This window comes from Ictidomys tridecemlineatus, unplaced genomic scaffold, assembly GCF_052094955.1.
Source record: "Ictidomys tridecemlineatus isolate mIctTri1 unplaced genomic scaffold, mIctTri1.hap1 Scaffold_191, whole genome shotgun sequence".
Classification (NCBI taxonomy): Eukaryota; Metazoa; Chordata; class Mammalia; order Rodentia; family Sciuridae; genus Ictidomys; species Ictidomys tridecemlineatus.
The window spans coordinates 380,033-394,059 of NW_027521642.1; the positions used below are offsets into that span (position 1 = coordinate 380,033).

The 14,027-nt window shown below is 35.1% G+C and overlaps 1 long non-coding RNA gene across 1 annotated transcript; it reads left to right on the forward strand.

Moving 5' to 3' along the window:
* Window positions 1-7,024: 7,024 nt before the first annotated feature.
* LOC120883680 (uncharacterized) lies at window positions 7,025-13,699 on the forward strand. The gene is made up of 3 exons (XR_013432743.1): window positions 7,025-9,182; window positions 10,786-10,945; window positions 12,565-13,699. It is a non-coding gene; the product is annotated as an uncharacterized LOC120883680 (long non-coding RNA).
* Window positions 13,700-14,027: the final 328 nt, after the last annotated feature.

A 14,027-nucleotide genomic window follows, 5' to 3' on the forward strand; every position in this document is an offset into this window, starting at 1 on the left:
AGCTCATGTTATCCTATGATTCCTTCTTTTCATTCACATTAATACTTTACTACATCTTGCATTTACTCATTTCTCATCAATTAATACATAATTTAGTTTTTACAAATTAGTTTTTCTAACACATCTAGTTTTATATAGAATTGGAAACTGAAGTCATAAATGACCCTTACTACAAAACAAGCATTTTAAATCTGAAAATGTTTATATTAGAGTCACTCATCAAACAGCAAGATTACTTGGGCAGCTCAAACTAACTTCAAAGTGCAAATCAGTTGAGGAAGTTATTGGTAGGGAAATAAAAATTTCAACTGTCTCATCTTTATTTATGCATCATCCTTTCCAGTTTTATTAAGGATTAATCTACAAAGCTCCATATATTAAAAGTGTACAACATCTTCTTTTAAAATCTATATATATATATGTGGGGTGGCCAAGTCAAACTAATTTTTGTATGTATTAACTCACATACTTACCATTTTGTGTGTGTGGCAAAATCACAAAATCTACTCTCTTAGCAATTTTAAGAATATGTTTTCAACTTTTTAAAGATTTAATTGCTGAAAGTAATGTCTTTGAAAAGAGAATATATTTTTATTTCTAGGGATGTTTCTTCCATAGAAGAATCTGCTCATCACAGCAGTGCAAGTCCTGAGGGATTGTGTTAATGGACCATGCTGCCACCAATAAACACCATGTTGAATTGGTAGTTATTTCAGGGAAAAGGGAAGTCACTCTGAACTTTTTATATACTGGGTGTTTTAAATGTGCAGTGAAATGAAGGACACATAAGCTTAAGAGTAATTATTCCCATAATGCAACTTTTATGACTCAAGACATCGGGATAACAAGGAAAATAAATGGAAAATAGGCATGTATGGAAAGTTTATCAAGGTTGAGATTCTCAATGTGAATACACTCCCATTTATAAAATGTATAAACACTGAACATCAAAAAATATAATTATAAATAGAAGTAATTCATTAATGCATGGATATTTAATTCTAAATAGTGACAAGCTGTTTCTTATTATATAATTTTTAAAGGAATTTTTCTGGTTTATATTTTGCATGTAAGAAAATCAGGATTTTAATGTCGCCAATAAAAATATAACTTCTTAAGGAAAAAAAAATTAAGTTAACATGGTTTCATTAAAAGTAAGATATTATAGAAAACAATTTCTGAATCATTTGATCCTTCCTTATGATGTTATAGTCTCACGTTAAAAAAGTTACCACCACTTTTGATTTCAATCCATGTAAACATTAAGAATTAACTTACATTTTAATTATATATTTTAAATATACACTAAATTAAATCTTGGCTGCCGGATATTTTCTAGTATATAATTATTTCACATAGAAGTGAACAACAAAAAAAATTCAGTCTTCTTGAACAAAGTTAATTACTAATCTAAGTAAATATTCCAAAATTATCAATGAATTTACAAATTATGGTTATATATATGTAAGAATTTGTAAGAGGGGAAAAACAATGACTCTTTACTAAAGAGACAATTTGATTAAAACCACAACTCATTTTCTCTCCCCTCAGATGCACCTTGTATTTGTTTTCTAATTCTTCACAGAAAATCACCACAAGATTAGAAACTTAAAACAACACACAACATGTATTTATTATCTCAAATTTTCAATACAGAATTGTAAGCAAAGTTTAGCTGTGTCTATTTTTCCAGAATTTACAAGGCTACAAAAAATTTTGTAACATGAGTTGCTTTCTCACATGGAGGATGGGCTCTAGAATCTTTGTGCAAGTCCATTCAAAATTAGTAGAATTTATTTCCTAGTATGACAGGCTTGGGGACTCAAGTTCCTCACTGGCTCTTGGCTAGAGAGAACCCTCATATCCAAGAGGATGCCTGCATTTCTCTGCCATGAAGCCCTTTCCATATATCTGGGTTTAGTTCTTTACAGCCCGAGAAGATCACTAAGAAAATCCAGCAGGATGAAGTTATGGATGTATTGCAATATAAAAATGGAAGTGTCACCCCAACACCATTGCCATATTCTGTTGCAAGCAAGTCACAGTTCTGATGACACTCTGTTGGATGATATTATAAAAGAGGCAACTCACTGCGTATTACTTTAAGTTGTATCCATGCAAAGCTCAGTTTGACTAATAAATCTTTGTATTTGAATGATAACAATTCTAAATTTTGCTAGATATCAAATAACTTTAATAGCCCTCACTCATTATGAGTCTTCCGAAATTCTTTGAGTTGTTATATGTAAGTATTGAAAATCTCCAACCTAATAAGGTATGAAGTACTTAAAATGGAGATAAATACTTTTATTATAATAAAAGTAATCAATATCATCATCATTTTAATATTACTCCTATGTTCATAAGGTTTGGAAGTTCGGCATACTTAACCATGCTGGAGTTTTGATAAGATTTGCATCAAATTTATTATGACAGGACAAAAAACAAGATTGGGGGTGATAGAAAAATTACCAGCCAAATATAGAACAAATGCTTAACTTCTTACTAAAGTGGAAATGATAAGAATGTGTATCTATCTTGCATAATATAAGGCCTCAAAAAGTCCTAATTTGCTTAATGCAGACTTGTAAAGTAGAAAACATTTAATCCAGAATGGTGAAAAGAGCCAGGCACGGTGCTGCACCCCTGTAAGTCCCAGAGACTCAGGAATCTGAAGCAAGAGGATTGCAAGTTGGAGGCCAGACTCAGCAATGAAGCAAGGCCATGAGCATCTTAGTGATATCCGTCTCAAAATAAAACATAAAATAAAAAAGGGCTGATAATATGGTTAAGCTCCTCGAGATTCACTCCCCGATACACCCCCCCAAAAAGAATGATTAATAAGATGAAGTTCCAGAAAGACAGGTAGGCTGCCTGGGTATGCCTTTGAGGTGCATCTATATTAACAGATATTTTGTCTCTGTCCTCCATACGCTAGACTGTCAAAGAAGATCACTTCCTTATTCTCACTGATTGCACTTTACCAGGAAGAGTAGAAAGCAAGACTCCATGACAGGCGAGGAGGGACTTGGTACTCTGTTTTGTTCCACACAGTCTTAATCACTCCCAGTCAAGACCTTCTTGCCACTGGTACTCTCTACTAAGAAAATATTTTAAAAATCAGTGAAAATAGAGAGTTCTCAAAACAAAAAAAAAATCAAACTATCAAATTTGATGTTTCCTCAATTTCTAGTAATTCTTGACACTTTTCAAGGGTTCTCCTTTTGTTTATGCTGAACATCTGTTTGATATTTTAGTTGTTGATCTACTGATCTTTATTTTTTACTGTATGTATTTATTAAATTATTAGTTACCAGTAAGTTAAATCTGGATATTATGTGAATTATGAAGAAAGATCACATATAGGTCTGATTCTGGAAAGTTTGCTTAAGGACACTTAAGGAATGCTAGGTTATAGCCAAACTCTGACTTAACAGAACAGTTAGAGAAATAAAATGAAAATAGTAAGGAAAGCATTCCAGAGAGAGCTGTGGATACACAGAAAAGCATGATGTGTTCTGTTTTTCAGTGGAATCTTTTAAGAAGCATTGTATCTGGAAGTGGGTAGGTTTTTTTGAAGATTTGGCTCAAGTATGAGACTGGGGAGAATTTAGGGACATATTGATGGCATCAGGACATGAATGTTTGTTAAGTGACTAAATTTTATATTTTTCAAACCTCTTAAAGGATAACTTTAGAGTGAGGCAAGCATGATGGAGATCTTTAACCTTTTAGGAAGATGCACAATAATGAAGATGAACAAGATAAAAGTCAGAAATAAAGCTGATTTAAAACATAGAATGCATCTGACATAACTTTCTTATGTACATATATGAATACACCACAGTGAAGCTCAGCATTGTGTGCATCTATAAGAATGGATCCTAATTAGAATAAGATATATTTCATATTTGCTTAAACATATCAAAATAGATTCCACTGCCATGGAAACTAAAAAGGACAAATAAATATTAAAAAAGAAAATTAGTATCTTCCCAAAGAAAGAACATTTGCCTCAAACTACACCGTCTAGAAGATATACCCACTAACCATATGTGCCTATGGCATTTAATTTCATATTAATTAATATTTCCTCAGTAACATTAGATAATTTCAAGTGTCCAGTTGCCTTATGTGACTAGTGGGTATGTGTGATACTGGAAAGCATAGACAGGCAGTTTTTGTTTCCTCATGGAAAGATTCATTGGATAGCAGTAATGCATAGTGAGTCCAAGATATTTCATGTCATTTATATGTATGTTCATGGGAGAAAGCATATAAAATGAAGCCAGTATGAGAAATAATATAATGGGTTGAATTACAAATGTGTTGTGTTTTGAGTTAAATTCAGGTATACAAGTGTATTCCATTGCTCTTCTACTTTTACCAATACTGCCTCAAGGGTATCCTTTCTCATATTTCTTTCTATTTAGAGGTGAAACTGCTGGCTAAATTCCCAAGTCAATATTTGTTATCTCTAAGTATATATGCAATTATTAATGGTTACCAATTTCTCCTCTAATTTATATTGTCTAGTTGTCTGATAAATCCTATTTCCTATCAACTAGCTTAAACTATGAGCTATTTAAAAATAAGCCCTTTGTTTCCTAATCTAAATTTAAAATACCATCTGATTTTTCATTCATTTTATCTAATTATGACTGAGACTTATAAGATTTTCCTATATTTACAAGTAATTTGTGTACTTTTAGGACTGGAATTTTTCATATTTTATTTTTTCTGTATCTTTTTTTCATTATTGGTTTGTAAGTTTTTTTAACACATCAGGACACAATGTAAGTCATGAAGTTGTATTATAAGTTAAAAGCCACTCCCTAGTTTATTCTTTTACTGACTTTTCATGATGAAACTTTTACCTATTTAGAATATTGCTAAGTTTATCAATATTTCACTTATGATTTCTATTCTAGAATAAAATTTTTGCTTACATAAATATCATTCATGTTCCCTTTAGCATATTTAAATTTTTAATGTTAAAATATTAGATTCATAAATATATCATATATCAATTGACTTCAGAATAAGAACTGGGAAAACCTTTTTAAAAATTTTACCATCCCAGCATTTGAAAAAGGGAGAGAATCATAGTTCTTACATAATTTTGCTTTAGTAGTTGTTATTGCTAATATTTTAAGTGAATAAAAAGAACCCATCTTTTGTATATTCACATGCAAAGGAAAATATAATCTTACATCTGTAAGTGAAATATTATAATAATTTCAAATATTTTAATGAAAAAGTCCATAACACACACTATTCTCAGTACTACAATGATTGAAATAAATAACCCAAACATTTCAATAAATGAGACTTCTAGCTTATGAGACTCACATGAACATCCTACTCCACCTAAACCATTGACTTATATATAATTTATATTTGAAAATAGATTAATTCTGTATATATGCAAACTTTATGAATAGGTGGGGCAAATTGAAAATCTCAGAATTCATGGTCACTTAATATCATCTTGTTTGTTCTTTTTCAAGGCCTAATTGTAAGGCAGAAGTTAATTCTCAGAATAAGGATTTTTTATTTTCAGAAGAGAAAAACTGATTTACTTCAAACTATTAAAAGTTGTCCTTGTATTTTTTTAATTTGTGTTTGTAAGGATTATATATAAAAAATCTTAATTTGCCACACTTTAAGCATCACTGAATTCCTAGGCCTTAGTAGAAGAACAGCTTGTATTCGAATTTGCATTTACTGCAAGGCCACTTCTTTTCATGGATCTCCTTACAAACAGGTAGCCTTACCATGTGGTTTGGTAAATACTTTGAGGAAGCACATTGCAATGTGTTATATGTTGTCTCTTTTAAAATATTGAAAGTTCTGCTAAGAGCTGAGTCTTTACATTTTCTATATGGAAATAAGGAGAAACAAACATGTCTACCACTTTTATAAGAAATCCTGATATATCCCACACCAATGAAACATGGAAACTTCATTGAAGATGCAAAACCACAATTTTTTTTGAGGGAGACATTATGTTCCAGGTTATGGTTAAGCATTTTTCTTATTAACATATCTAACAATAATTATTACCTTTAAATATCAGATCCAGTGAACAGAGTGTCAAATAGCATATGGTGTTTTATGGATGATTATGAAGACCAAGTTCTTTGCAGATTAATTTAAATATAGAGCAAATATAGGTAGCCTTGACAAGACAAAGTAGCCAACACCATACTGTACTGTAACTACTCTTGCAAATTTTTAAAAGTTATTAAAATTGTGTAACCACTTTCATTTCTACAATCAGTTATATCTATTATTAGTAGTAGCATTAATATTATTTGCAAATCTATTTCTTAATTACTAATTAAAAACAGCATCATCAAAGATAAATCCTATCAAACTATAATCAATTTTAACTTTATTTTGTAAAAACATGCAAATAAAAAAGCTAAATGTATAAATGTTATTCAAATTCTTTATATTGTTATTTTTAATGACTAAATTATATAACATGATAGCTCCAAATAATATTACCACTTTGTTAAAATATCAAAAAATTAAACCAAATCTCCATAAATTTATTATCTCAAGTCTATACTTCTACTATATTATTATTATTATTATTATTATTATTATTATTATTATTATTATTATTATTATTATTTTGGGCTGTCGAACACCTATTTGAATTTTCAGGAATTCAGATTTTAAATTCTTTCAAAGAATTTAGGGTAAGAAAGAGATTAACATATCAGATATTGGCTCTTTCATAATATTGCTGTCATGAAACTTTGCTTTTACTGTTTTAAATATATTAACTTATTTTGCAACACTTTTATCATATCATGAATTTCAATACACAAATGTGTTAGGAAGTCATATGAATTGTTAAAAATTTGCCCATAGCATACAAGAAAAGAATACTAATCATAATACAATATTCTATATTATATGATGCTAATCACTGTCTAAATATCTATGGGAAAATAAATATATTCCATCTGTTGAGAACATATATGTTTTCCAGTTAATGGGTTTACCAAAGATAGGAGAAAATGAGATGAATAATGAATAATTTTCTCTTCTGCCAAATGAAAATACAAGACCATTTTCAATTCATCTTTTCACTTCATCTGTCATTTTCATGCCTTATTGCATCAAATGCTCCACTCCTTCTCAGTCATATTTTACTTACAAAATATTGTCTATATCTTTCTGTATTAACCCCAAAGCCCTGGCATATGCCCTGCTTCAGTGCTTGGCTACTAGGATAAAAATTTCCAGTGAATCTTGTCTGAATCCCGTCCTTCTGCCTTCTAACTCATGTGTGATATCCATTTGTTACCCTTCTAGATACTGTGGCCAATTCCCTGCTGTAAGTACCCAAAAACCTTTCTACCTTGAGGTGATGGTGCAAAGTTACCTAACACTTTATAATATACCCTTGTTCTATTTTGTCTCTCTCCTCCTTTAAGCATTCTGCCAACATCAAAGCACAAATGAGAAACTGAATTGTTATTAAAATCAATATTGTTTGTAACTCCAATGCTATTTTTTAATCATATTGTTAATGGACCACTTCTAAATCCAATGAACAATCATCACCATTTGGACAGTAATTTGTATTCATTGCAAAAACAAAACAAAACAGAAAGGCGAAAAGGAAAGAGGATGATTTTTTTTTTACACATAAAGCATATTTTTTTTGCAGTCAACTGTGATAACATGCTCATCCCAGTGGATAAACCATGAAAGCCACTTGTATGTGTGGATAAGTGAGGGAAAGGTATAGACACTGATGAGGATTTTGAACAATCTGTACAAATACATTGTCTCTGCCTTTTTTTCTAGGGCTAAGGGCAGGAAATACATGAGCCATTGAATGTGTAAATTTTCCTCTCTTCAAGCCTCTATTGCTGATCTAGCAACCAATAGCATTATCAATCCAAATTGAGTTCAAATGTAATTTTCTATATGAATCAGACCATTTGAAGGTCAATTTCCAAATTTCAGTTCAATATAAAAGGAGGATAGTAATGATAATAAAAATTACAAATAATGATCCAACAATTATGCAGCATTTTCCATGAATTATATTATTGATTCTTTTTATCATTTTTATCCAAAAACTTAGGTTTATATATATTAGCTTATTCACAATTATCTTCTACAAGTAGAAGTATTTTCATTGGCTGAGTTAATGAGCTGTTGAACAGTACCACAAACAGAGAACATTTGATTATTTTTTTTTCAAATCTAGGAATATGAAGTTTACCAAATATAGTTGTAACCTGTAAGTAGGGGTATTAAGTGGATCGTTTTCTACACAGGATGATTTGTATCCAAGAAGTTAAAAATATCATATCAACTTTAACAACACATAAATATAAATCTTAATAATATCTTAAATTCTCTATCTTATCAGAGGGGTAAACCAGACTATTTTTTCTGACTTGCTAATTGTTAAATATCTCTATATTATGCAAGATTTTACTTGACCAGGCATGGTACCAAGATCTCAAGACTGCAAGATGCCCAGAATGACCTTAAGCTTCTGTTCTCTTTTAGGAAACTGCAAAGCAAACACAGGTATGACTGCCAGACAGAGAGATGAGGGCATAAGAGAGGCTTGCCATCGGGGCAGGGAGGGGGGTCCACATGTGATCAAAGACTCAGAGAACCCTGCCTGAGGGTGACGACTACTACCTGAGGGACAGGTAGTAGTTAAATGGTGGCAGTGTGTATTCCAGGTAGAGAGAGGACCCACTGTAAAGACTTTGTGGGTAACCAATTATTTGGGATGGTTAGGTCAGATTTGCTGAGCCTATAGGAATCCCACAACCAAAGTGATCATAATGGTGGCTTAATGTCTGAACTTAATGTCTTATGTGTGAGGTCACTGAATGGATAAAGGAAATGGCTTTGACATTCTGGTGCCTATTGAAGTTTGGAGAAGGGCGAATGGCTTGTCCCTGGAGGGACAAGTATAGGTAGACAGTTGGAGCTACCATTGGGGCAGTTACTGATTGTGAAGGTTATTGAAATTCAAACTCTAACCTAACAGTTCTTAGAAAGGAATTAAAGATGTCTAGCAGCATAACTGGATGTATATTGAAGAAGGATGAATCTCTCGTAGATGATAGAGTGGAGGGACTCATTCCATGAAAAGGGAAGCCATTGAGGCTTCTGCTGTGGTATTCCAGGTGAGAGGAAATAAGGGCTGGATGGATGCAGAGATGCGGGAAGAGGAGGAACGTGTAGAACAGAAATATCAGGACTGTCAGGTTGGGAACTGACACAGGCAGGGAAGGGAGAAGGAAGAATTGAGAATGCCCATACTGCTGCCTGGGCTGGGGGTATAGAAAGAGGGGTTTCAGAAGGCTGGAGGGAAGTGGACCCAGCCTGCACATGCTGTGGGGTGGGGTGAAGCTGACAGAGCAGTCTCTCATTCAGTTCTCGACCTTGAGACACAAACTAGTGGGTACCTGGTCAACTGTGGACGGTGGGAATAACTGACTGCTGAAGGAAGTGCACAGAGCAGGAAGACTGGCATTCAGAGAGTGAATGGAGAAAGAAGAATCCAGCAGCACCAGGAAAGGAAGTGGCAGGGGGAGGGAGGGAGGTCCGACTGTCCCAGATGCACCACATGGTTCTGACGTGTGTCTCTGCTCTGCTGTGTGCTCCATTTCCTTCTTTCCTTGAGTTGCTCCGAAAGAATGGACACCCTTCCTTCCACTGTGCACTCCCCAAATCCGGTTAACATTCTTGGTAAGGGTGGACCCTGTCTCTGAACACCATCCATTACAGTGTCTTGTGGTTCCTTTCCCTGAGGAAAGTTTATTTCTTCTTAGTCTTGGGAAATTATTAAAATCACCAACCAATACTTTTTAAAGAATAGTTCATAGTTTAGAGAAAATTTGAACAAATAAAAATACTTGGGAAGAGTTATATATTTACCTATGTAGGTCAAACCTTTGTTGATCAATAGGAGGCTTGTTCTATACAAGTTTATGTAGTATTAACTCACACAGATGTGGTTTTATTCTTCAGAATTTTTTTAAATCAAATGGTCCCAAACCAGATTTTCTGGGTGTTATATGCTCTTTTAATTTTCTTTTTTGTTTATTTTTGATCATATCAGGGGATCTCCGACTATATAATATTGTGACTTCCCTGGTAACGGGCACCCTTCTTTACTTCTGTGTGCTAACCTAATCTTCTCTAGGGGAAGTGATCAATTAACCTATAGTGTGTGATAAACGAATTGCTTCCAGCCTTTCAGCCAAATCATCAATTGGCACTCCAAAGATTCCCATTCTTTTTTTCTTCTTGTTGTTTCATATTAAGACCATGCAGAAATAAAATAACAAAAGCATATTCTAAGATATATAAGTTTATGTGGCTATTCCAAGAGAATCTCTAAAAAGGAAATTATACAAATTTTACTAATTGCTATAAAATTTTATCTCATATTGGATATATTAAAAGACTGTATAATCTTGACCATAAACATTGAAATCCACTGTTTTTATCAACAGAGGACTGATTTGGGGGACTGATTCATTTTAAAGATAGCTCCATCAGTTTTAGAAATTTCCTCTTTAAACATATTTAACTCAAATTTGGTGGGTTAAATAAAATTTGAAATAGATATAGGAACATAATTAGTACTATGATTCACTGTCCTTTAATATCCCTTAAGTAGCTCATGAAGATAAGCACACTTGAGAGACAGAGGGACAGAGTCTGAATGACGGTCCTCTGCTGCTGTGAAGATCCCCACCGACCTACTGTCTTGTGCTGCAGGTCAGCAGGGCTGTGTTGCTGAGCAGGCCTTGGAGAGAACTTCTTCATTCCCTTTCCTAGCTTCTGGTGAAGCTGGGTCCTTCAACAAGACTTAGGAAAGCCAACTTAAACTAAGAGGACCCAACAAATCTCATTAGCTCGTTGCCTGAAAAAACCTGAGGTAAGCAATGCCTAAGATGTTCTGACATAACCATCAAGGCATGGTGTCCCTTTGTCCCCTGGCTCTGACTTCTGCCTCCTTGGTCTCATTCCAGGACTGTGTGGTGGTCCTTGTCAGCTCCTGACTCACATCTTCCTACTTCTAAGGAAAAGTTGGGAAGGTCTCCTTAAATTTCATTAGTTCTGATTGGGTAACCCCATCCTCCTTGGGTCAATCACTGTGACCAGGGAAATGCCATGCTCTGACTGGTCATGTCTGAGTCCTGGGACCAAAGGAAAATTAACAGGGGTTAATGTACATGGGCAGAGAAATGTTGTGGCATTATTATTAGCAGCAGAGTGAATAGGTGCTTGGTGGCGAGAGTACATCAGTGTCCATGACTGCTGGGAGGGAAGCATCTTCCAGCACATCTTGGTCTCAGTATTTAAAACAGTTCAATTTCACAAATGAGTACAAAGTCATTACTAAAAATTCTACATGAGGATTGGTAAGTTAGTGCTGCAGATAGTCAAGATGCCTGCAGTTGTCACAGAAAAAGCTGGAGAAAGATGTCCCCAGGACGTGAAATGAAGGTTCCCTTCTAAAAATGTGGTCATCCAGAATGTGCCTTGCGGAGTGTGAGTCAGTTCTGAGTTCCTTGCTAGGGTGATTTGCTTAAGGGTAACTTAAGGTTGACTGAGTGTCAACCTCTATCTCTTATGTAATGCCTGGTAAGGAATTTCTGAGCCAATTAATAGCTTGCAGAAGTGACTCAAGGAATGGTCATTTTAAACATATGCCCTGGGATCTGTGAGAAATACTCTTGTCCAGGCAAAAGGTGAATGGTCTAGGATCAAATTGCTATCAGGGGAGATCTGCAAACTAATCGACTCTGCCTCAGTGTATCTGAAGACCGTGTGAAAATCCAGTTCTTGGTCCAGGAGGAACCTAGGAAGTAAAGACAAAAGGTTGGGGCTTTTCAGGCTCAAGGGAGGATGGCCTGTCCAGCTAAGTCAGCTTGGGCTACTATATGGCACATTACCATAGAGACAGTGTCGTATAAACAATAGAAATGCACGTTCCACAGTTGTGGAGACTGCAAGTCCGAGATTGAGTTGCTAGCATGGTCAGGCTTGAACAGGGTGTCTTTCCATGTTACAAACTGCAGAATCCTCACCGTTACCTCACTTGGTAAAAGGAGCCAGGAGTCCCTCTAGGGTCCCTTTTAGAAAGGCACTAGTACCATTCATGAGGATTTGTGCCCAGGACTCAATCACTTCCTAATACCATTACCCCGACAGGTGAAGTTCTGAGGACATAAACATTCAGACCACAGCACTAGTTTACCCGTGTGTGGCTTTCTTTTTCCCACATCTGTCACTCCTTGGCCTCCCCAAACTTCAGGCTTTGTCTCTTCTCAACTCAAGTCCTGTTGGGGTCCCTCCTTGCCTGCAGGCATCCTGAGACCCCAACAGTATTGATATTTCAGGGCTCATCTTGGTGTCTTCTTCCACTTGGGGACCACAATCCTATGTAGACCTTTGTCCAAAGATAAAGGCATTTTGTCCAGTTTTCAAGGTGCTTAAGGTGGGAGGGTAAACCCAGCTCCTGCTAATCTAAGGGGTTCTTGGTCTTTGCAGTGAATTCATTGGGTCTGGGTGTGAGATCCAAGGAGGATATCTGGAATGAATAAATGGAGCAGGAAACCGGGAGAATTGGATGGAGTTCTTCACTCAGACTGATGGGTGCCTTTCTCGCAGCTTCTCCTAGTTGTCTGATGAACAACAGAGAGTAAATGTGATTTCCTTTGGCACCCACAGGCAGCAGCAGCCGCTGGGGTTCCTGATTGTGTAGTTTGGAGGCTGAATTTTGGCACCTGTGCCTGGAATATTCCCTCCTGTCTGTTTCTGCAGCCCTCCCCACACTCCTGTGATACCTCCTTTTCCTCCATGATCCACCAGAGTCGGCCAATCACTTGAAAGACCCATTGTTTTAGGGCTGTTATTTGACTGAGTAGTAAATAATCAACAAAAGAGTGACCAAAAAATAGGATATCACTTTATCTAGTCATGAAAGGCCAAATTTAAATAGCTGCTTCCGGTTAGACCAGAGTCTTCTCTTCCATGCCATCTCTGTATGCCACAGACTGATGCCAAAGACCAAAAGAAAATGAAAACATTAATTATTTTTATGTCTTCCTATTGTTGACTGTAATGATTTTTCCATTTGAAGTAAAATCTTCTTGTTAGTCTAGTGACTATTACTGGATGTTTTAATAACCTGTGCCAACACCTTACAAATTATATTTTGGAACAAGTTTCTAGGCTTCATTTATATTTCCAGTGATGGGAATTTGTAATCAAGGTATAGGGTGTGTGAAGTTGACAAATGGCACTCTCTCAGGCAAACAAAATCTGTTTAATTAATTGTATATTTTTTCCATTCTTTTACATTCATAAGCTGAACATGTACTTCACAGGCTTATAATTTATTCCTTTGAAAAATGAGCACATCTAGCATAGTACAGAAACCAGGGCTGTTTTTATGAATAAATGTGCATTTTCTTGAAGCAATGTGCTTGAAGTGGAAATAGTGTTGGGCTCCAAGGTGGGTCACCTGAGCTGGCTGGTAGAGAAGAAGCTCCTGGAATCTACTAGGCCAGGCGTGAACACAGGAGACAGAAAAGGCTATCTGAATCAAGTCCACAGATTCCTTGTCTTTTTGAACAGGAACTAATGTGTCCCTGGCCTGTAAGAAGTTTCTGGTGGGTGTTGCTTAGAAGTGTGTATTCAAATTTTGGAATGGCAAACTTCTCTCATCATCAAGAATTACTTGGTGAGATTTTTATAGACAGGCAAGACACTACTTTGTCATTGAAACCTTTGAAATAGGGTGAGAGAGAGTGAAAAAAAATCTACAATAAATAAATGGACGAGCTGAGAACATGATAGGGGAGACATTGACCTAGCTGCTGTTTATGCCCACAAGAAATTCTGAGTGTTTTTAAAATAGATCTAAATTCAAAACCATTATAGCAAGAAGTGAATGCTTCATTGAACTCATTGCTGGGTGAGAAGGAAAAAAAGTAGATATCAAAGAATAA